The sequence below is a fragment of the Anguilla rostrata genome, chromosome 1, assembly GCF_018555375.3.
Source record: "Anguilla rostrata isolate EN2019 chromosome 1, ASM1855537v3, whole genome shotgun sequence".
NCBI classification, from domain to species: Eukaryota; Metazoa; Chordata; class Actinopteri; order Anguilliformes; family Anguillidae; genus Anguilla; species Anguilla rostrata.
In genome coordinates this window covers 59,774,845-59,800,283 of record NC_057933.1, presented here as the reverse complement: position 1 = coordinate 59,800,283, position 25,439 = coordinate 59,774,845, and the positions used below count along the sequence as shown (strand labels likewise).

Genomic DNA, 25,439 nt, shown 5'->3' with positions numbered 1-25,439 from the left:
GGCCCATGACTCATAAACTAGTCACTGCAGCCAGCAGAGCACCATGATTACTGGAGTTCTAGCGAAGGACAGAGGAAACCTGTTCTCAATTTTCCTTTTGTACAAGGATATGAAAAAAGAGACACAAATCTCTTCTCTCTGAGAAAAAAAACCAGCATATTCAGAAGGTCAGGAAATGCTGAAACAGATCATTTCGCCAGCTGTTCATTAACAAGGCTGGCGTTAATTAAGCAGCTCTGAGGTAATGCTTGTGTGCTGCTGTGGTAAACCACGTTGAAGGGCTTCCACTAACATATTTCCTCACAGACCAGTGAGATTTTAAATCACCGGGTAATCATCCAAGATGTACAACCCCGTTACCTACACCATCTGGCCAATTTCCAGTGCTTCACATGGGGGTCACAGAATCAATATCTTGAAAACTGTCACCTATGTTTAAGGAAGCTAGGGCCAGTCTGTTGGCCTGATCAGCAACAGCTTGATGCTTGTTGCTATGATGTGGTAGTCAGAGCACATAGGAAAACCAAAAACCATGCATCTGAAGATAATGCATTAGGTCACTGAACAAAAAGGGGTGACATCACTGCCATAAAAATGTACCACATAAGCACATTATATCATTAGGTAAGATAAAAATACACTGAAATCTTGCAAGTTTAAAAGGAAAACCTTCCTTTTACACTTGCAAATACAAAAAGTGCTGATATCATAATACTGTTTACAGCCAAAGCAGAGTCTTACAAAATACTTTGTAGGTTTAAATGAAAAAAAAAATAAACAAAACAATACAGCCATTCTTTGGTGAAATGACTTTTTTTTAGTCAATTAACTACTGTCACCTGGTGGCCAAAATAAGGTACTAGCTGCAGTCTGGAAAAACAATGCCATTGCCCAATGACTTCTGCAACATACAGCAGCACAATATGATGTAGAACATTTATTGTTAATTTCCATGAAAATTTATTTCCCTACTTTAGTTCAGCACAACACAAGACACACTCACATGTACACACTCACTGGCCAGTAAAGGAGACTGGAGGCATATGCATCGTTCACATATGCAGAATACATATAGATTCACTTCACGTAACACAACACACATATACACATTACGTATTGAACCTCAAAGTACTTCAGCCACAATTAATTTGTTAAACTCAGTATTCATCTACAGTGAAAATCATTTTTCAATGACTAAGCTATGCACATAAATTTTCATTTTGATCCATTTTCATGTTTATATTTCAATCATCATATATATATATATATACACACACTTACAAAATGCTTCGTAAAACTATCCACTTGTGAAATTTGTGTGCACATCAACACTGTGAAAAGTTGTAGTCCTTAAGGATAGCATCTTTATGTAATTCATTTTTGGGAAAAAGACAGGATGTGATTTTTCACCAAGACACTGAAAACAATTAGTGGTTCCATCTTTTGACTAGCATTTTCATGCATCTAGCATTTTGAAAATGAAATTATTTCATAGAATGGTAAATAAATATACTTACTTTAGCCTACTGTCACAACTTTTGAGATTGCAGGATTTACCAATAATTAGGCAACACATGCACTAAATTTGTATTAAACCAGGCTCAAACTATGTGTACACCCAATATGAATTATCAAAGTTCCAGACTGTATGGCCACTAAATAAGAACATTATTTCCTGTACCATTTTGGAGATATGACTATTGATGGTCATTATACAGTATCTGTATATAGCCATATATGGCAACACTCTCTTTGGGAAAATCATAAGTAAAAGTATGATGCATGTGATGCAGTACAAAATTCCATTACTATATTATTACAATCTTACTATTGCAAGATTGTGGAATTTATACCTCATGCATTTCCAGCAATGATATACAGTATGCAACTGATACAGTAGAGTCATTACAGGGTAATAAACTATTTGTATGCTATCACTCCAACAGCCAGAAATAGTGTTCTCCTCTGTGTTGAGCAGATACAGGGGTGGAACATTTTTTTTTGTTTTACAAATCAATTTTTCGGCATCAATTGTTATTTGAAAATAAATTATTTGAGAGAGTATAGCAAATTTCCATTATTAATTGGTTTAAATTGATTTGCTTTTTAATTAAACTGTCAGTAACACTAATGTTGGTATGCAAATTAGCAGACAGCAATGAAGGTCATTTTCCTGTTTTCCCACTTAGAAAATCATAAGTTCCTACACACTGTATATCTTGCAATGTTCCCAGTTTTGTTAATTCTTTAGTCTCTAGATGCACAGTATGAGCTTCAGTGTGTGCTTTTTTGGTATGTTCACCATTAATTTATTCCCTGTTTACAGAGGGAATGTCATTTTACACTGTACAGAAGTGAAAAATCCAGGTTCGGAAAGTAAAAGTTCTCCCCAGGATTTTGTTCCAATTATGGATTTGTCAATTAGCACAATTCCTCAGCAAGAAGGTAAAACTAATCAGTGAAATCAGCCAGTTGAGTTCATAAATAGAAAAACATGACATGACTTTTCTTTCTGATCCCTGCACTTTCCACCTGTCTGTGCATATGCAAACATTGACATTATGCAGGTGGTTGCCATGTTGAATTAAATTAATCCCCTGGCCCATAACAAGGATGAAGCCATTTCCCTGGAACCTGATGGTATCATTTGTGTGCATGTCTTCTGACTTAATATTGAGCGCATTGGGAAATTTACTTTAACCGTTGGATCACGCACACCTCATTGCAAATTTGTTTGGCATTTGTGAATGAATGCTATCTGGATACACTCAACAGAAAAGCAGGTTGCCAGAGCACAACACATTTCAAAATTGACATAATGGACATCAGTATATATTTGTGGTATAGTTGTCATTTTGTGAATGTTTTAGTTCAGAGATAAAACATTCTTATTTGAGACACAAGTAATATTTATCATTTTTAGAATATTAATATAACTTATGTCTGACCTGTGCATAAAATGGCTGGTGTCATACAAGTTACTTAATGGTAGGGAGTAAGAACCTTCTTAGGATTGAAGGGCAAATGGATGGAGCAAAATAAAGGATAATCCTAGTCCTTCAGTCAACTATGATGACATTTACACTTTTAGCTGGGCAAAGACATGAAGCACAAGTGAACACAAACCATGGTAATAAAGCACCGCCAGAGCAACACTGTTTAACTTCTTGCCAGGAGTTGCGGGTGCAGCTCCCTAATTGCTTGATTGAGCCTGAAGCGCTGGTGTAATGAGGGAATTGATGCACGCGTGAGGAATGCTAATTGCGGGACTGGCATTCCCTTTTCACTGGCTGGTGGGTTAATGCTGTGCACCTGATCCCATTCGTTAGGTTCCGGGTAGGAGGGGGATGCTGGAAACATCTGTATTGATTTGGATTGTTTCTTTTGCTTTCTTTATTATTCGAAGCTGGGTAGTTTTTTTTTTTATTTTTTAAATTTTCCCCCTGTTTTGTGTTTTGTGTGTTTGTCTTGTGCCACAGACGGCAGCTTACCTGGCGGTGTCTAGAGGCATTCCCGGAGTGTCCTCAGTCCAGCAAAGCGTGAGCAGAGGTAGTGAGTAGCAGTGGACTTCCTGGGTCTGTGGCGTGGCTTGAGACCCAAATCCCCAGCGTAGTAAGGAAAGTGCACACTGTGTGGAAACTCGATGTGTGCAGGTGCATCCCGAGTGGGGCAGAGCTGAGGGTTGAGCTGCTGTGTTCTTGCCAGCAGCAGTGTAGTCCAGGGACTGGAGGGGCCCTGGCAGCCCAGAGTGGCATCCAGGCGTGGGGTTGGGAGCAGCGTGCCTCACGAGGAGCCGCTAGAGAAGTTTCTTGGAATTATTTTGGGGATTTAGGGAGGCCCGGCAGCGTGGGCCAAATTGCATCCCATCCTTATTTTGAACTTTTGTTTTCTGTGTTAGTGTGGGTGGGCATGTGATGCCTGCATGGGACTCTCCTGGCGATAGGGCTCCCTCCGACATATGTAAACACCCAACCCCCCCCCCCCCCAGCAGGATGTTTCTCGAGTGGGAGAACACAGTATATGATTTGTGGCGAGTGGGTATGAGAAGGGTGAGCTAGAGGGTGTCTGAGTGCTGTGAAGCCTTACCTGGGAGACGTCTTCACTGGGGAGGGCGGGATAGATGGAAGTTCCGCATGATTGTGTATTTATTTCATGAATTGCTAATGAAGGTTTGAACTTTTATTTACCTTGACTGGTGTATTCCTGTAGCTGGTGGATACCTGTGAGGGGGGGCGGGGGTACAGCTGTGTATTTGATTTGTACCAAGCTAGCAACCTACCTTGTTGTTTATCTATTTAACTAACTTAAAGCTAACCTCTTAAATATTTCTATCTGTTTTAAATATTACACATACTTAGGAACTGCATTCCTTGGTACATTAAATATACATTTCCTAAGGAGGAGTTCATTTATTTATGTACGTGTAATTGGCCGAGTAACCTAGAATTTTTTTTTTTTTTTCTAAACACGTTGTTTCTACTGGTATATACATGTAAGATAATACCAGATTGAAGCAGTGATAATTTGGTTTTCGTGAAATGCAATTGTTGCATTTAAAATATGAAAATATGTGTGGCTGAATATGGTACTGAACTACTGTTCTTTTTTTTTTTCAAGGTAGCCTGGTACCTTCTTTATGAGCCCTTCTTGAGAAAGGCTTTGCTAAATCATGAGGTCTAATGACAACTACTTGCTTCTGTTGTATGAATAATCAGTTAATCTCCAAATGAGGCAGAGTGAGAGATCTTTGGCCTTTGAGAGAAGTGCAATCGGAATTATGCTTGTAGCTTTAAAACTTCTGATAATTCTTTCCTGTTGGATCACATGCAGCGCCATTTTACAATCAAATTAAAGATTGGTGTAATTTAAGAACAGAAATTCCACTTTAATAAATGTCTCAACCGATAAAAAAGTTGGATTTGTTATAAACGCTTACCATTCGGGATACTAGCTTGAAACCAATATGATTGCAGTTGAAGATTGTATATAGGAGAGAATTTGTGGCAGTAACAGCTTCGATATGAACTACAAGAAGAAATTGGTCCTGTTCTTCAATCGACCAAACAACAGTTGTAGAGAAGAAAACAGCACTGAAAACAACTGAGCAAGAAAGTACAGCTCAGAGGAAGCATTTGGTTGCCAAGCCACAGGAGAGTTTAATTTACTTGTCAATACAATATTGACTTTTTTTGTTTTCACAAAATTGGAAGCGAATAAAATATACTTTCCTCATTTGTGCATGTGTGGTAAATTAATTCTGCTTGTCTTCCAGATGAATGTTTGATGGTCTTTGTGCTAAACAAAGACTTTGCCATTGATGTTGAAAGATGTGATGCAGAAAATTAATGATTGAGCGCATGCCTGAATGATCAGCGTTCTCAAATCCACCTCTCAAAAGGCAAACTGAAACATGTTTTGGAAGAGGACTGCATATATCCTGCCAGCTCCCACAGCACCAGTTGACCCTGCTCTAGCCTACCAGAGGCACCACTGCCAGTCCTCCACCACCCTCCTAAGCAATAGCACTAGCACTAGCAATACAGTCAAAGGGAAAAAGTAGGTCCACACTCCCTACCACCCCAAACCCTGGTCCTGAATGGGCCACTTAAACATACATCCATATTTTGTAATTACAAATAACAAAAGGATCAAATTCTATGCTAAACAAGACGGCTGCAGTGTCTGCAAATACCAATAAAGTACTTAAGTACTTAAGCTCAAGTATGTGATGATATGGTGGGCTATGCCAGATCTGTTTTTAGTGTATCACCTTTGAGGGGAGAAAAAAATGTATATAATTGGATACGGTAAACTTGCTCGTAGTCCACACAATATTGCATTGTTATTGAGTGGCCTGCTTTGTTTTACCTGACCATAGGAATGCTGTCTGATTTTCTCTTTCCCCTCCCCACAAGCAGAAAAAGGAGTCCAGGCAATTAAAAGCCTTGCTGAGGGTCTTATTTCTGTATGGATATCTGAGATGTCATGGTGTTTTATTTCCTTCTGAACAAACATGGAACACCAGAATTATTGTTGATCAGTGTCACAGCATGTCCACAGAATAGCATAATAATCATGGTTTCCTTGTTATTTTTAATTTGAATGCCAATTTATGACATTGAACTGAAATCATGAATTTAAAATCGTGATGTGTATGTAGACAATAGTTATTGAGCCATGCCAGTTTGGAATTAGCATTTTTAGAGGAAGTTCCATTCTCAAGTGGAGGTCAGTACAGTACACCTGGCCTTATCACCTGGATAATATTTTGCCTGAAGATAAAGATTGCACTACTCTGGACTTAACAAGTATTGCCTATGACCATCGCCTCTGTTGTTAAAAGCAGAAGCAAATTTCCATTTTTGTAGAGGTAGTCAATAGCTGAGATGAATTACCGCCTAACATATTAATGTTTGGTCTTGGTAGAAAGAGGTTAAAACCATGAACCTGTTAATAATATTATGGTGCCTGACCTCCCTTCCTGGGACATAAGGCCAATTTAACACTTGAAAGGCCTCGTTTTTTGTTGCCGAAAACTGCCAAGCCTGACACCCAGTGACATCGTGCTCGTCCAGCATTATAGCATCTATTTCAGCCACCACAGCGACCTTCAATTTCATATAGACTATGGAACATTATGTTGCAAAACAATTTTCTTGAAATAAAGGACATGACTGTATCAATTTCAACATCCAATAGGTTGCTCTAGCTAGCAACAATTCTAGTGATTTAATTGATAATTGACATTTTTGATAATAATGAACTAATTAAAGCAAATAAGTCTATTTCACACATTGGATAAGTGCGGAGTTTTTACTGTTGATGCATTTGTGTTTGGTATTAAGAGTGCTGAATATTAAACAAGGGTATCAGCTATTAATACTGCTGGATTCTGAAACTGTCATTTCAAACACGTTCTCACTTCCCAGATAGCTAATATGATCATATTTCATTCTACCACTGACTGAATTATTTATTTACATAATAATACTAATTAAAGTTGTTTACTGTGTGGAACTTCAGTGTGTGGATGCACATACAAGATAAGTGTGATTTCTCAACAAACCCAAAGCTGGTGTGTTCGACTTGAATGAATAACAAATTTTTCATGTAAACACTGGGTTGTGAATTTGAGAGCATGCTCAAATTTACAAGGAAACTTGTGCCAAGTTTGAAAAATTAGGCCCCTGGGTAGGAAGTGACTCTCAGTTGTAAGAAGATGATGCAGTGAGGGGATTATCTTTTGAATATGAAGATGAATGTCTTAATTATATGAACTGGGGAAGTACCGTAAATTAAGTTGAAATAAATTTGTACTGTAACATGTGAAGTGGCATTAGTGGTCCTTGTAGGGCTGTAGTACTCTGGAAACAGCAAGACACTGGGGGTTATAATGAAATGATGCGAGAAGGGGTGAAATCTTTTGTAATCCTCCTTGTTTAGACTTATGCCAAAGCACTGCATGCAGATAATCCTTTTCACTGCAGAGGGAAGCTCTGAAACCTGTGGGTAAGATACTATACTTATGGATTGCCATTTATTTTTGTTTGTGGATTTTTTCCCCCAATCTGAATGCAATGGTTCCATATTTTTACACTTGCCAATGAAACAATGCATGAGCTTATTATAATCATAGTTGAATTAATAAAACATGATATTCCTTGGTTAAAAAAATAGAAAACAGGCCAAATACATTTATATTTACATCAATTGGTAGAGATGACAAAACAGTGCTTCAATATGCAGTCTGCTTGAGGATAATGGAACTGCTCAATTTTCTATACAAAAATGTAATTGGCACCGACTGGTGACGAAGCATCCACATTTTTAAGCAGCAATCCTTTAGAGTCACCTCTGTACATTTACAGAACATGTTGGATGAAAAGTCAAACTCAAGTCTTACTTCAGGCAACATTTTCCCTTGGTCCAAAGCAGTTTGAAATTCAAATTTTGACATTTTACATCTCTCTCTCTCTCTCTCTCTCTCTCTCTCTCAAAGGTCATGTGAGAAAATGTCTTTTTAGAGGTTTATTTTTTTAAAGCATTTTAAAATTGATTTTGATTACTTTTGTTTTTAACCTTATGTTACATTCAGTCTCCTTTTATAAAGTTATTTCAGTGCTTGCATGTATTTAACATTGACTTTAGATTTAGCTAAATTAGTTTTCTTGTGAGAAATTCATTTGACCTTTAATTAAAATAGAAAAACCTGTGATATTGTTTAAAAAAAGATTTAATGCTGTTTCAAGGATGTAAAATTCTCCAGTTTTATTACCTGTTAGCTGTGATATGTTGAATTCTTTCAATATCAAGTATATATCTGAAGACATAGACATCTCAGTTCAGAAACACTGTCAATACAATTGATCATATTGTCAACACAACATACACGGGTAATCCTGATTCTTTTCCTGAGGAAAGTTTTTCTCATTAATTTCAACAACAGATTAATATTAGATCTAAATTTCCTCTCACCCACAATGTTGATGTTGTCTGCCAGATCAGCAACTAGTTGTTTTGAGCCCATATCAGTAGGGGATTGCATGGTGATAGTGGCAAAAAATCCATTGGGTGTTATTCCGACTAGATTTCTGAACGAGGTTCTAGGACCATGATCTGATATTCTCTCAATTGTTAATAGCTGTCTAGTTAAGGTCAGTTCCTTCCTTGAATATGGAATCATTTGGACTCGCTTGATGAAAGCTAACCTGGTTACCTCCACTTGCCGACCAACAAAAAATGACATTTTTTTCTATGATTCCAGAGAAAGTAGTATAGTAAGCAATCATTACACTTTGAGTAGAAATAGCCTGTTTAAAAAATTTAGCCTTGCTTTCAATGCATAGGACAGACACTGTCCTTTTTAGACAAATCAATAACCTTCTTATGGATGTAGATGGTGGTGAGTGCTCTATCTTAGTTTCATTAAATCTCAGTTTGCCATTTTATCATTCTAGTCATCTTGTCATTTTGATGGACTCCCTAATAAGTTGGGTGATTTATTTGGCGCTGCTCTTAATAGGTTTTTATGTTCGTTTACAGGCACACAGTTTTCAATGTCTGTGGTTTTGCATTTTCATTAATTGTGGGGTTCCTCAAGGTGCAATGTTAGGGCCTATTTAGATGTAAATCACATAAATTTCCTAATTGCTAGATAGTCCATATTATTATTATTATTATTATTATTATTATGATAAATAGAGATTAGAAGTCAGAAGATCTCATTCACAGGTATCTGTGCGTATCTGGACTCCCTCACCTCCAACATTAAATTTGCCTCTAGGACCTTAGATTCAATTTTCTATCCTGTAGTATGTATTTGAGCTACATGATAAAAGATGTTCCAAAATGTGTGCTCCATAAACTTAACCCCCCCTTCCCTGTGCTAGTTTTATAGCTAGGTATTTCCAGTGGAAACTTTATTCTCCCCGCTGTGAAACTGGCAAAATCAGAAATTGCTACATCAGTCATATGTGTCTTGCAGATCATTAAATACTTACTGTCACTCATGTTATTTCCAGCATTAACCCTGACCACTGGATCTACCTGCTGATCTGACGCAGAGCTTACGGCTTGCTTTTGGAGGTGTTCTGTCTGTGCACTGGAAGGGGAACACATTGTACAAGAGTCCCTTTTACAGGTTCACACCGTGGCCAGAATTTCTGATAACCGAATGAACTACCGTTCCCTTTCATTGGACTATGTTACTTTGTTCTCCTGGGCTCATTGATCATTCTTTTCTCAGAATCTTAGCCCCAGGGGTATACCAGCCTGTTCCTGGAACTCGGCCCATGTATCCTATTTATTATCACACCGAAACAGGCCAAGTCAGCCAGTTAGGCCTGAAGATCAAGATTATTGCTCCCAAGGTTATCCACTGGCACTGATCGCTAATACCTTTCCGAAATGTATTTTTTTTCTGCCACATATTTTGGCCCCCCAAGTTAATAAATATCTTTCCCTGAGACTGTTTATGGTACTGTCAAGATGTAAATACAGAATATATCCTGAATATATTGGCTGAGATATAAAGGCAACTATATGAACTGAAATTCTGATTACATATTAATTTATGCAACAGTGCTGCATATTTTGTCTTTAAAAATGCTTAAAATATACCATTTGGGTATTTTTTTTTTCTGATTGAGGGTCAATCTTTTAATTGTTCTTTTAAGATTATGTGGAGGTATAATAATATATAATATATAATATAACTCTTAGAGCTGTTTGTGACCTCTCTCCTTAATACATTACTTTTCACGCACGTACAGCTCCACTCAGCCATTTGTGGGGATAACATTTGCCTGGATAGAGGCATAGACACTCACCCATCAATAGACTGATTCATGGGTAAAATAGGATTGGTAAATCAAATTAAATCACGTGATGAAACATATGTTAATCTTGTTTCAGTTTGTTAAACAGTTTCTGCAATTTGGGCCAAACAGTTTAGTGCTTTTAATTAAATTCCTGAATGGGAGAGAGTTCGAGACAACATCATTTCCCCATGAAAGAATTTGTCTCATCAACTCATTCATTTTATACTTACATACAAGGCTTATATTATGCCCCAAAAACAAACTGTCATGAAGTAAGATGTAGAATCTTTTTAGTATGATTTGTAATTTGGGAGCAATTTTAATGACACGTATATTTTGAGAATTACCAAATGCAATGAAATAATGGTAGGGTGTTGCAAATACTATTCCTGGTATTGAAGAAGTGATTGAGTTGTCAGCTAAATCACTGATAGAGTTGCAGAGCTCATTGGCTGAAATGTGAGAGAATGTCCAGATCTCTTACGCACTTAACAGATTTGCCCTCTGTGGTGTGTTATTTACATTGTATACGTACATAGGTATTGACAGCATAAAATTAATTGTTCGGAAAAAAGAAAATTCAGAATGAGTTCCATTTGAAATTATGTAGGGTTACAATGAATGGTAGCACAAGGTTTTAAACAGCAGACCTACATTTACTGTGGATCTTTGAGTTGTATTTCTGTGCCTGTCTTAAGCTGTGCCAATTGTTTTTCTAATTGATTTCCTCATTGTTGCTTTTGCTTTCCCCTTCTTCTTATAAGATATTTCCCCCCTTTATTCTCTTTGAATTGAAGTATTACCTTTGTGTCCCTGTATGTTTTCACACTACTGCCTGTAACAATAGGCCACTAGACGTGACCTTTTCAGGCTTGTCTGTAGTCCATGAGCTATGTTTGTGTTTATGCTGACTCTGCCCCTCCCCAATCAAGAACCCCCCACCCCGGGTATGGTGACATTATAGGGACAAAATTGCCTCAGTCAGATAATGGCACACAGAATCACTGGCTCATGTTCTTCCAGCTGCACAATGAAAAATGTGTGTAAGATGTGGGAGAGAAATGACGAAGGCTTCTGTTACTGCTGTGAGAATGTTCTGTGTGCTTTGAATGAGATAGGGTTAACCGAGAAGGAATGCTGCTGCCTTTTCTGCCAGCTCTGTGCCCACCTACCCCCAGCAGGCGTTTTGCTAATTGACTCCCCCCCAACCCCCCATCCCCCCACCCCCCCTCCCTCACCACACTGAATTCTCTGCAGTATCTCTTAGCAGCATCCACCCATCTAATTAGGAAGGAGATTACTTTTATCAGAAGAGATTTATTTCACTGTGTTATAGGAATTATTGAGGCAGATACACGCTGTGCGATGGAGTTTGTTCTGAACATATTCACGGTGGAGAAGCCCTGTCTGTTTATAATTGCGAGGGCTATAACGAGACCTCTGTAAGTGAGGCTTCTCCTTCAGAGAACCTCCACACCACTGGAGACCCAGGGAGGATTTTGGCAGCAGCAGGGTAACTGTCAGTCAATTTGTTAGTCTGACAAAGAAGCAGTAGGGATATGGATGAACTTAGCACTGGGATATGCATGAACTGTTTTTAAATAAAGGAGGAGGATGCATACGTAAGCTAACAAGCGAGTCAAACTGAACATGAAAACCGTTAAACCGTTACTCAAGTTTACTGAACATTATTTTCAAAAACATTGTTTTGGGGCTTCTCTTCCTTTTTTTAAAGGACAGCAGGCCAGTCCACCTTCCTTTTCCATTTTTCTCTGTCAGGTAGACAGCAAAGAGAGTAAAGATACAAGGGATCCACTGCTGAGAAAGAGCCACTGCAGGGATCGAACCCCTGCCTGTGCAGGGGGAAATTGCCTATGGTCAAGAGTCAGCTGTCCCATGGAGTGCACCACACGTCTTACCCGGTGCTGCTCTTTTATTTTACACCTGTTATTCCCAGTGCAGGCTTATATTTATTTAGGTCACACACACACACACTCACACACTCACACACACTCGCACATACACACACACACATATATATATAGTAGTAGTAAATAGCCTCATCTTACATACACACCATATATACATCATATATCAGGTACCTGGATAAAAATGAGATTACACATGGATAACGGTGAGAGATTTTACTCTAATCCACATTGTAGTCACATTTCCCAACAACCCATGCAAGTATAATTTGGACATTTATCCTGTGCAGTTGAAAGTGGAGAAATGTCAAATTTCATGACAGTATTTGCACCATGACTGGGTCTGACTGGGTTCCATTCCATTTCACTTCAGTCAGTTCAGGGAATTAATTGAAATTAATTTATGTGCATCTTCAATTCTTGAATTAATGAATTTCTATTCATTTCCTGAATTGACTGAACTCTAATGGAATTGACCCCATCCCTGATGCATAGTGCACAGCCCATTCTCAGCATTTAAGGTTAAAAAGGTTCTTACATTCTCCTAAGAGTTACCACTAGTTAAGCTTATAATTTATTCAGAACCTTGAAGCTTTGGATTTAATTGCAGTTTCATGTAACTAATAAAATAAAATAAAATAATTTACCCCAGGGGCAATGTTTAATTAGATGTAAGCTGTAGTACCAAACAATACATTCTCTATATTTGATTTATAAATGATTGGTATGTCCGACTAAAAGCTTTCCCTGGGTTCTGGGCCTGTTGAAAAGTGTTACGTGGGTCTTAAATAAGACCCTTGTCTGAGCCACAGGGCCGCTGAGCTGGGAATGACAACAGCTCAGAGAGTACTTAATCAAAACCGTGTCTGGCTGCCTGCGGAACCCCTCCCAGCTTTATTTGAGTTTTCATCCCCCTCAGTCCCCTACAGAAGAGTAGTAACAGTGTTTTATTGGGTTTCAGCGCTGCATGCAGGTGGCTCATGGTTCCCAGGCTTTACAGCTCCCTTTTCAGCATTCATTATTTCGCTTATTTTCCAGGGAAGAGAGCGGTAAGAGTAGAGGCAAATGTCTGTGGGTGATTAATGAATATACATGCTTACATATATAAATAAATATATAAAAAAGTTGGATTAACAGCCTACTTCTGGGAGGTAAGCCGCTTAAATGGAGAGCTTTACAAATCCGTACCCACACAGAGGGTAGACGTATCACAAGATGACAGGCTGTTGTTACTTTTTTTCTCGGTACTTTCCATTTTCAGCACAGTGATATAACTCTTTGACCTTTTTTTTATATGAAACTGCTATTCCCAGTTTTTGAAGGACAATTCGGTGCAATCTGTTACTTGTTATTAGGTCGCATCTGGGTGCTGGAGACAAGAGACAAAATATTTTGTTTATCGACTGACATATTATTAGGATAACATTTTTAATATAAACAGTAAATTACTTGCAAAACAGTTCCACAGCCGTGCTCCGCCTGAAAAATTAGCTTGTAGTCCACTGGTTACAAGTGCAGCTCATTAATCAGTATACCTCAATAATACCTCATGGAAGGATAAGAAATATGTTTGAATAGGACTTCATATGTAATTGGGATCATAAGAAATATGAATTATAGTAATATAATCTGGGCTGTACCTACAGGCTTCTCAGCTTCAGGAGTTGAACCAGCTATTTCAACTGCAGTAATGATTTGAAGAGAAAAAGTGCAGCTAATTAAATTCTAATTTGTTCACATTTTGTTCTCAGTTTAATGTCTGCTAGTGTGCTACTGTGGACTCTGTGGAAAGTATTTCTAATTCATTGGGTTGATGATAAGAGTTGTTTGAATTACCCCTCTGGTTTTCTGTAAAAACTGAGAAGGTTTTAAGGAGTGAAACACCAAAGCTTCAAAGTAATCTGTAACATGCTTGCCCTTTGATGTTCAGAATTTAAAAACAAAGCATTTATTTGTTTCCTGCTCACTGTTGGACAGAGAGAGACACATTGGTTGAAAATAGTCCAATGTTTTTTTAATTTAAATACAATCATGGACCAGTTGATAAAAAATAACTATTTAAAAATAAATGTAGGTCAAAAATTAAAAAACTGATGCTATTTACAATATGTATAAAGTAATAATGTGTTGAAAAAGTAATAACGAGCAGTCTCGTCAGTGCATCAGGAGCTTAATGCTCCTCTCAGTCATGCCAGCCACTCTTACCACCAGCCAAGGTTTTTGATCTGATTGAATCAGATCATTTCGCATCAGATGATAAAAGTGCTGCTTTTGGCTCCATTGACTTAATGGCCAAGCAATTATGTAGAAAATGTCTTGTGATTTGCAGCTTTGAGTATAAAAAGACTAGAACAATAAAGATGATTCTCACAAATTTTTCTCAAAAATCTGACTTAATTATTATTGGAATAAAAATTGCAGTAACTTGGTAATGTCAACAGAGGGCTACATTGTCTCACTTGACATATTTTCAGTGTCTGCTGAAACAACCTCTTCTCTAATGAGGTATGGCTCAATAGTTTGTCACGGCAGTGCTTTGTTTACAGCATTAAGAAGGCAAGCTTGAGATAAATCTATGAAAGAGGATGCATGCTTACAACGAATGATTATGAGTGTACAGACATGTCCTGCTGAAAAGTAAATCATAGGCTATTGATTCATTTTGAATAAGCATCAGCTTTTGAAATCATTGTCTCACTCCGTAGTTCAAAATAGTGCCTGGATGGCATAGTATTAGGGGTATGGAAATGTTCATGAATATATGGAACCAGCCTGTGAAGACATTGTTCTCGTGCTGTATTCAGATGTGAAAGAGAGATGTGACTGTGAGCAGATGAGCTTGCACCACTTTCAGCCAGCATTGTACAATGGAAACTCTGCAGTTGTCCAAAACACAGCTTGATGAGACACTGCTCTCAGTGGACAAGCCCCAGCAACCTGTCTGCTTTCGACAGCAGCAGTCAAGACATTTTTGTAAGACTGAATCAGTTGCTTGCATTTAGGGCCTAAGGGATGTTTCATTTTGTCAGCCTCAGTGGTTTAGTTGACCAGTGGCATTTTCAATATGCACTGTGCTAGCATTGTAGCTTGTGGAGAGTTTGTGGAGATTTTGAGCAGAGGATAAACTTGGAGAACTGATTAGCCATGTCATGGCAGTCTTATTTTAGTAGTGTACTAATTTTCTTTCTGAGAAAATAACCAACGGTTTGTGTTTTCTATGCCCTGAAAGGAGAACAAGGTTAGTTATCATAGATATGAATTTGGAAACACTTTGTTCCACACTTTGACTGCCTTCTTTTTTCTGCAGCAGCACATTAGCATGATGACTTTCAGAACTTTATGAAGTAATTAAACTAACCATTGGCAAAGTAAAAAAAGAAAATATAAATCTTTAACAGATGAGCTGGTTCACTGCTCACACTGATTGAAAGAAACACCTGTGTAAGAGGCCCTTCTCTGAATTACTGCTCTGATCCACAGACCCTGTACTCAGTGTTTGCTGACTGGACTCCATGGTCCACGGTGACTAGCCAAGTTTTAATTTGCACATATAATTCTTTACATGTTACGCTTATACAGCTGGATACATTAAGTACCGAGTACCATCACAGTGGCCCTGCCTGGAAGTGAAATCTGCAGCTTGTTTCGACTGAGTTCCTCAGTACATCACTGTTCTGTGGCTTACTGTCGGATATCCAGTTTTTAGATTACATAATACTAGTGGGACAGTACATTTTCATATGAGTAACTTGTTTATTTTCCTTACAATATTGCATTGTTACAAACGGGCTTCCTGAAAAACAGGCTTAAACAATAAATCTTTTGTTAATGTTATGATGCTTAGCTGTGCTTCAAACAACTTAGCTTTACTAAGTAATATTTCCAGTTCTTAGATAAGCCCGGCTTTGCCATAAATTACCCCGACCCCCGTAACACACCTTCCCATGTCAGTATTTTCACTGAGAGTCACACAATTAGGGTTAACATCTTCAGTTCCTGCAGGGTCAAGTATTTACGAGTACTGAGGGGAAGGTTACTTTTACTTTTACAGTTTTAGATTTGAGTTATGGCTTGGAGCAGAGAGGAAGTATTTTCTTTTTTGTGGTGGTTCCTTAGTTGTATATTTGTTCTGTTGCTGCTTTCTACTCTGATTTCTTTTGTTCCTGTGGCACTAAAGTTGGATGAGTAACTCTCTTGCAAGGTCTGGCAATGGTCTCTCACTCGCTTTCTTTCTCTCTCAAAAAAGATGAACATCTTTTTAAAAATGAATATTTTTAGTTAATTATAAGTAGTGGGTAGTTCCTTGTTACCTACACTATGCAGTCACATACAGCTTTCTCTCCAGAAATGTCATCATGTAAATGTCTTCTGTCAACTTCAAATGCAGCTGATGATAGAGCTGGGAAAGCATCCACCTCTTGCTTTCTCTCACTTCTCACCTCCCAGAAGATATTTTAATATGCCCAGAGGTATTTATTTGATCCCTGCAGTACATATGCAAATGAGTCACATTAGCAGTGACACAGTGCAATCTATTATGGTACTGAGAACTCAGCAATGAAGACATTAGCAATGCTATATTTGCTAGAACTAGACTGGAACGTGTAGCGCCTTTGCAAAGTAAGGACCTCATTCTGTGCCTCTTTGAACTCTGTACTCTCTGTAGCTTTGCCCAATGTAACACTTTTTTTGTTCAGTTAATCTGGACATCAGAGGTCGCGACCCTTTGATGTTAGGATTTACTGAATTGTGTGGTGGGTTCCGGCACATATAGCCTCCTGGCTGCTCTTTTGCCTTTCTTTGCATCCAGGTGGCACATTGTTGGCATTCTCCTTTTGGGCCCTCTGATGGTCCCCATTCTTCTGACCTTCAGTGAGCCATTTCTTGCTCAGGGATTGATCTCATTTTCTTTCATTTTAAGGTTAAAGAGGGAGCAAACTACTAGTAAGTGATGAATCATTTGGTTTTTGATCAGCATGAAGCAGGCAGATAGTTTCGTTCCCTTCTGCAAATAGAAATATATTATTTGGCCAGAGGTCTTTCCTTCTCAGAATCACACACCATTATACCTTTTTAAAAGACATAATCTTCTTATTGGTTCAAAGTCAGCAGTGTTTGCCTTCTTTGACCGTTGTCTGACCTCTCATGACTGTGGTGTGCAAAAGGTACAGGAGCAGAGAATTAAAGAAATCAAGGAAGCCACCATTAATGCTGAGTCATTGCCACCCCTTGCAAATCATTCATCTTTCAATAAATTGAATGGTTGGAGCTTAATTGTGACCCAGACAGCTTATAATTTCTGTATTTTCAACACTGATAATACAATAGGTTTCCCTGCATTAGCCTAACAGGCAAATGCTGGTTAGGTCTCTCATTTGTGTGTCTGTGTTTGAGAGAGCGAGGAAGGTGGGTGTTTTGTTTTTCTTAACACAAGGCAAATCTGCTTCCAATATATGCAGTCTTATCAGCCAAGTGGAAATTGAGAAGCTATCTGTCTGTCCCCTCTCTCCCACCTGTTCCACAAGGGGTTTTCAGATCACATTCCTTAGCTATATAGCTATCTATCTGTTCACTCCCCCGTTCCTTTGATTCCTTCTGTCATCTGCCATGTCTTTGATGCAGTGTAAATGCTGATGAAGGACACTGATGTGGGCTATTTATAACAGTGCTGTGTCTAATTACTGTCTGTTTGATCAGCCTCAGTTCAGCTGGGACACTTAGGGCTGCCACCCCACTCCTGCTCCAGTCTGTCTCTCTCTCTTTTCTCCTCTCTCTCCATCCCTCCTTCTTTCCCTCTTTCCCTCTTCGTTATTTCCTTCCCCCAAATACCTCATCCGAAAATTATGTCCGTTCTGAAGTTTGTCTATTCATTTTCTCAAAATGGATATGAATTCCTGGCTATGCCTCAGTCTCTTCTCTTTCTCTCCCCCACCTCCCTATTGTTTTGCTATATCTGTGTTAAAATGTGAAGTATGTCATACAATAACAACAACAATGACAATGATGTACACACTGCGCTAAGCATTACTACACAATCTAATTCCCTTCTGACTCCCCCCTCTCGCTTCCCCTCTCTGACGGCTGTTTGGTTTGCTCTTGTCAAACTCTGCCTTTTAAGCCTGGATTTTTAGAAGACTTGATAGCTGTTATTTGCTAATCTTCCTCCCGTCTTTCCAAACCCTGGAGCTCGTTCTGGCAGCGGTGCTGTTTTAGCTCTCTTGACATGGCACGCTGCAGAGAACAGTGGGTGGTATTGCTCTGGCAGCTCTTCATACCACATCTTTTTGAATCTTTACCCATCAGGTATATTGAAGGAGGAGGAGGAGGTCATACGATTTCCTTCCTGGCGTGTTTCCTTCCTGTATTTTCCCAAATAACAGTATTGACAAAATTGCTTTAACTGTTTTATTTGCTTGGCAAATATTTTTCATTTTTATATATATGGTCCAATTGTGAAGCTGGAAAGGAAGCTGAAGTTCCCCAAAGCAATTTCCCAGCTCAAGGGTACAACTGCATTGCCGCACTGCTGCCCGGGAATTTTGTAAGGTTGCTGTGGTGACAAGGAGTCCAAGGAATTGGCAGTGTGCATGGTGCATGCTACTGACCGGCTGCTAAGAACTGCACTCACATTCAGATCAATAGATACATAACGATTAAATAATGAATGTAATGCTGCGCTGTTGCACTATGGATCTCAAGAACCCTGAAGACACCTCAAATACCCTGATGAGTAGGCAAATCCCAGTCTGAAAACCAATGCCAAAATCATGAATACACAATCCCCCCCACTCCCCCAAGCCCCACCCTACTCCCAGACACCTCTTTCATAGCCAGTAGCGGAGGCCTGGGCGCCTCCCAAAAAGGAAGATTTTATATTTTGTTGCCCACTGTGTGTGGGCAGTCATAGCGAAAGGATAGAGCGAGACGAATGAGTGAGATTCAAATGCAGACACACCGCTGTCATCGGTGTCTGAAGGACCAATTAATCACCTATGCCGCTGCGGGGACAAAGCCGGTCTGCAGGCTTCTGCAGTACTGGGCCTCAGTCAGCAGGTGGCAGTGTGACGCTGCACAGGGTGGAGAGAGGCCGATGGCTAAGATGGGAGGCAGGGGAATGCATCTGATAAACACATGAATAATAATGCGTGATTTAAAAAATGTCAGTTTCCTGCTGGCAGAAATGATCCAGGGGCCTCCTGATGTATCGTGGACAAATACAGCATTAATTATCTTCTTGATTAACATCTGTTTGAGGGAGAGATTATTATTATTATTATTATTATTATTATTATTATTATTATTATTATTATTTTTAACCCAACTTCCTTATCCAGCATGATTTTCACAGCTTACATTTTTACATCTTTTGTTCATTAATATTGCTAGATATTTACCGCAGTATTGAAGTTCAGGTTGAGTGATGAGTACAATGGCAGGAAGTCATCTAAGAATTGAGTTTGCAACCTTGTGGTTATGAGCCCAGTTCCTTAGCCACTACAGAGCACTGGAGTTGAGGTGTCTGTTTGAATGTCAGGGAGTGGAATAACATGAATAATAACAAAATAAAATAACACAGAATGTGAACCACAGATCAGCACGCTGACAGTAGACCATGCAGGGGTTGGGGCAAAGAAACATCACATTCTGTTCTTGTTTTTCTGTGTGTCTGCCTGCAGTGCTGATGAATGTTAATGATTTAGGCCTATCTCCGAATTGTATGCTTAGTCTTGTGTGAATGTATGTGTCTGTGCATATTTCTGTTTCTTTGCGCATGTATGTGTGTCCGTGTGCATATAAATGTGTTCTGGTGTCTGTTTTGTGTGCATGCATGTATGTGTAAGTGTATACAGGCATACTGTATGTGCAACTGTAATTTCTTTTTTGAGACTATGTGTATAAATGTGCATGCAAGTGTTCCGCTGTGTCTCTGTGTTTATGTGTGCACGTATGTGCTTATTTTCTTATGTGTGTGCACCTGCATGTGTGTGTGTGCGTGCGTGCGTGCATGTGTGTGTGTGTGTGTGTGTGTGTGTGTGTGTGTATGTGTGCGTTTGTGTGTGTGTGTGTGTGTGTGTGTGCGTGTGTGTATGCATGCGTGGAGCTGGGTATTACAGGCAATGGTGGTCAGGAAAGAGCCAAGATTTGCTGCTTCCTGCACTAGGAATCTGGGCTCAGGCTCCAGTAGACTGGCTGTGGTGATTGACCTCCAGCGGTTATTCCCTGTCACATCACCATATGTCTCCACAACACAACACAAGCCAATATTGAATCAGAAATGAGATGTGCCAAGAAAACCTTCAGGAGCTTTCCCGTGCCCCTGAACACTGGAATTTCCAAGCACAGTTTGCGTGATCCAAGCTGTGGACACGGTAAGAAAACATCAGATCATTTCTAAATCATTCTGTACAGGATGGGCAGTGTACCTGTCAATAAATCACAGGTAATTGGCCCTCAATCCACCTTTGAATTTTGATGAGATTAGAGAGAGCTGCATGCTTTTATGAGAACAGTAAATATTCCTTTTAGACAGAAGGCATTGATAATTTTAATAACGTTCCTGGGTCCCTGACTCTCTGAAATTGCATGTACCTCAAATGATGGATTATAGCAGTTTACAAGGATTGACTGAATGGCTTGATGGAAACTAGTTTCCCCTTGACATATGATTTCTTTTAGCAGTTTCAATTGACTTCAGGACAAAATAACCATTTGTGTGTCTGTGTGTGTGTTCATGTGTGCATGTTCACGGGAGTGCCTTTGCATATTGGGTGGATGTGTTATTGATAAATTCTGCGGGTGAGTGTTTGTCTTCTGTCTGTGACTGGTCATCTTTATTGGCTTGTTATTCAGCAATGAATTTTATGGAAGGAGCACAGTGGCACAATATAATTAAAGGCCTTATGGCTATTTCCAAATATACACTTTTTCATCATCATATCTGTATTGATTGTTATCCTTTAGCAACACTGTCAGTCTCAGAGTTTAGCCATTTTATTAGTATTTCAAATTCAGTTGAGTTTTATGGGGATTGCTATGGTTATGGTGGTGTGGGCGTACTGTAGTTAAGACTGGAACAGATGCTGTCATAGCAGTATATTAATTATAACTAACCCCAGGTCAGTCTGCAGGTGGGTTTGTCTTTTTGACCCAGCAGTGCTTCTAGCCTAAGCTGTATTTTAAGCTCTGGCAGCAGTGGTGTGATGAAACCAGGCTATTATGTATGTCACGGTAAGGAACCGCAGCCCAGATATCGTTTCTTAGCTGTCTGTGTGTGATTTCCAATTTATTATGAGGAAATAAAAATTAAAAATCAATTTTAAGCACCCAGATGCATATTTCACTGTCACTTTTGGTTGCTGGCTGCTTTTAAAAATGGTCTGATCAATATTAATCATATGGGAAGGTGCTTTCTGGGGCAACTGAACTACAGAAGTGCTATTTGTGTATTTATATGCTCGATTGCTTCTCGCAGCAAGTTGAGAGCTGCACTGAAATGGCATAATTTCCTATTGTTTGTTTCTGGCCTTCATTTTCAAATGTTCTGGAATGATGCAGTTCTGTTGTGCTCCATTGAAATGAAGACTAAAGATGCATTTTGAATACTTCAGTGTAGTTATGGCTCTGGCTCTGACAAACCTTGCATGCAATTCCATAAATGTAAAGCAGGTTCAGCCTACTCAGAGAATGGGGTTTCCAACAATGGTCTCAGTAACTCCATGTCAGAACACTTTGAAGAGAAAAAATGGTATCTCCTAATATATATATAACGCATGCATTTCACCATTATCCAAATGCCTTCTGGGAAAGTAGCCAATTAATGACCCACGATTGGCAGTATATCAATGCTGTGTTGCGTGACTGATGGGAGCCAAGCCTAAGGCGGAGGGGGATATGACTGGAGAATGGTCAGCAGCCCTCCCCTCCTATGATGGCTTGCCGTGCAGCGTCTCCCCATGTCAGTAATGCGGGAGTCACACAGGAGCGCTGTTCACGCTGTCCCCTTTCCACCTTCCCACACTGGTCACCTCGGCTCTGCATCTCTTCGGCAAGAGGCCCCGCAGGGACAGGAGCGGTCAGCGGACCGAGGGCAGAGAGATTTGAATATCCCACTTGTGTGTGTCAGCAGATAGGCTTATCTGGGCCTGGCACACGTGGATACCCCCCCTCACCGCACCCCTGCCCCCCACCTTTCCGCCAACTCTCCCATTTGGATTATTTACGTGAATGACTTCCACCGGAACATGCTCGTCAGTGGACTGAAGGGTTCGTTTCACACCACGGTGACAGAGAGAATGAGATTACTCATGCTGGTAATGATACCCCCCCGCCCAACCCTCCCCTCCCATGCGGTCTCCTGCTTTGGCAGTGCAGCCAAAGGTAACATGAAAACAATGTACCTCAGTGTTCACTAATCTGGAACTCAGTGAGAGGGGTAAAGAGTGCTAATTAACCCCCACAAAATGCTTACTTTGTGCCCAAGACGCATCTTATATGGATAGATGCCTGTGCTAGAGACATATCCGTGTTGATTGGATGTATATATGTCCATATTTGTGCTGGTTAAAAATATGTTTTAGCTAGATATTTGTTCTAACGTGTTCTAATCTTATGCTAGCCGGTGGGATATCTTTACACTGCACTAGTTGCACTGGGTTTGAGTAAACAGTAGATTGGTTTAACCAGGTAGGAGGGCACAGCACTTTGGTTTATCTGCTGTTTTCTTGCTGTGCCTTTGTACCTGGCTATCCTGCCTATCGTGTTAGACATAGGCACTGTAAATCAAGGCCTGGACATGGTCGTTTTTAAAATTACTTCAATTCCTCATTGTGTCGTTGTGTTCAATCGAATGCGATTAGTGATGCGCCCGCATTAATTGGATGCGGATCATCAAGGCTAGGTGTTTAATTGCATGGCTTTTGAGAGGCCCCGTGTGCAGAATGGCTACATGGCAAAGCCGGCTCTTTAATTGAAGACTCATTTGAGTCAGCTCATCTGTCACCATTAAGCAGACCTTGCACACCTCCTCGAGAGACCAGGTGCTCAGAAACGCTCCAGAGCACCCGCAGAAAGTCACGGCCTCCAGGAGGAGGGACCTGTGCTCTCCTTCCTTCCTGCAGAAAGTTGTCCACGGCACATTACGATGAGAAATTTGTGGATATTTACATGTAAAGCGCATATTGCAGCAGAGTTCAGCAGGTGACATCCCCATGATGGAGCAGGCCGGGCTGGAACAGTAAGTGAAGTGCTGATGTGGCAGTATTGACAGGTTGACTGTGGGAGATGTGCTCTCCGTGACAGAACTAGGTCAACGTCTGAGCACAACCACAACACAAAGGTGCTAACAAGCCGTTTGAGATTACGACGCTAACAAGAGTCATGGGGTTGAGGCAGAAACGTTTCCATTTTTGTTTTCTTATCACATATCTGAATCACAGTGGCACTTTCTTCCCCTCCCATACTCATTGTCTAACTTTTTCTTAAAAGGCCTCTTTGTCATTTCAAATCAGTTAAAGAGGCCTGTGTTAAGCATACTCAAATTTTTGCTCAGGCATGTGTTTACTTAATGTATTTAATACAGTTCATTTATTTAAAAAAAAATATATTGCATGATGATTGGTTTCGCTTTGCTTCAATGCCTTTCTTGCAGATCTAAAGTGCTTTTTATACGTAACTATGTAACTGTGGTCACTGAACTGGGCACTGAGTGGAATATTCACCATATTATTCAGATTTTATGGACAAAACAAAAACAGGAAACAAAGAATAACACATCCCTCCAACCGAGAATCACAAAAAATGTGACATATTTTATCCCCAAAAATAATAACATTAGAAGCTGCAGAAGAGCCAAACCTGCCTATTTCACTACAGGAAATACAATCAGCTTCAGCTGTGTATGCCTGTAGGTGGGGTTCCTGCTGTCCATTGTCCTAGGCTTCCCCTAGATTCAAACAAATGCACTTAGGCAGTTAAAGGGCATATGCAATTCAATTAAGTTCTATAGTTGTTTTGGATTCAACCAAAAACTTTTTTTTTTTAAAAGCATTTGATCCTTCTCTTTCCAAATGATGTAATGATTTTCAACTGCTAACAGTAGAATTAACCACTGGATTAATTAGATTTCAGTCTTCCATATAATTGATTAGTGGTCTACAGGGTCAAAAAAGATATCCATTTTTAGCATATATCATCCTACAGTACATGTGCTTTAGCTTGTGCCTGGTTAAAACAGTCAGCCATTATTTCATCTTTGCTTCCTGAAGATCACACCATTCAAAACATACAGAGGATCGCACTGATGTTTCTTCGCTCAGGCAATAGCATTCATTCTGACACAAGCATTCTTTAATGCCTTGTGGCACCACATAATAAATCACATTTCCTGTTTCCACAGAATACAAGTTCCCTGTCTCATTCCAAAGGAAGCCATAAATCAATTACTTTGGAATTGTAATTACAACAATGTTGATATATAATTTAACGATAGTGTCTAAATATAGAAACAATATAGTTCCTATATAGTTAAATAATACACCCTCGTGATACTTTTTGTAAAAAAAATAATAATAATAAAATAAAATGATGGCAACTGCTGCAATAGGAAAAATGTATGTAACCAAATCATCTACTCAGTGCCTTGGTGTCTCTTCATGCCTGTATAATTTCTGCATACCCAAATCAATAACTTCTCTTGCATGAGTCTACTCTCAGGTTTGTTGTTAACAAACAAGCTTGCTCGAAATTGATCTATCATACTTTATTTCTATAGCACATTTCATACAACAGTTGCAACTCAATGCGCTTTACACAAAAAAAGGGAAGGGATAAAAAAGTGACAGAAAAAACAACAAACAAGGATGGATAACAGCGTAGTAAAAAAAGATAATAATGAATGGATTTTAAATTAAACAAAATAAAGAGAGTAAAAGACAACAACATTGGCAATAGTAGTAATAATAAATAGTTAAATATAAAATGTAAATAAATAAATAAATGTTAGGTAAAAGAGGTTTGAAAAACGTGTGTCTTATGGTTCCTTTTAAAAATGTTCACAGATCCAGAGACCCGTAGATCCTCCGGCATGCTGTTCCAAAGGCCAAGGCCAAAATAGCTGACAGCTGCCTCTCCATGCTTTTTTGTTCAAGCCTTTGGAACAGTTAAGAGACCAGTGTCAGAGGATCTAAGAGTTCTG

General features: G+C 39.3%; 1 long non-coding RNA gene across 1 annotated transcript; it reads left to right on the top strand.

Annotated features, from left to right (window-relative positions):
* Positions 1-3,440: 3,440 nt before the first annotated feature.
* On the top strand, positions 3,441-5,779 carry LOC135241962 (uncharacterized). Its single transcript, XR_010326182.1, has 2 exons — positions 3,441-3,539; positions 5,273-5,779. It is a non-coding gene; the product is annotated as an uncharacterized LOC135241962 (long non-coding RNA).
* Positions 5,780-25,439: the final 19,660 nt, after the last annotated feature.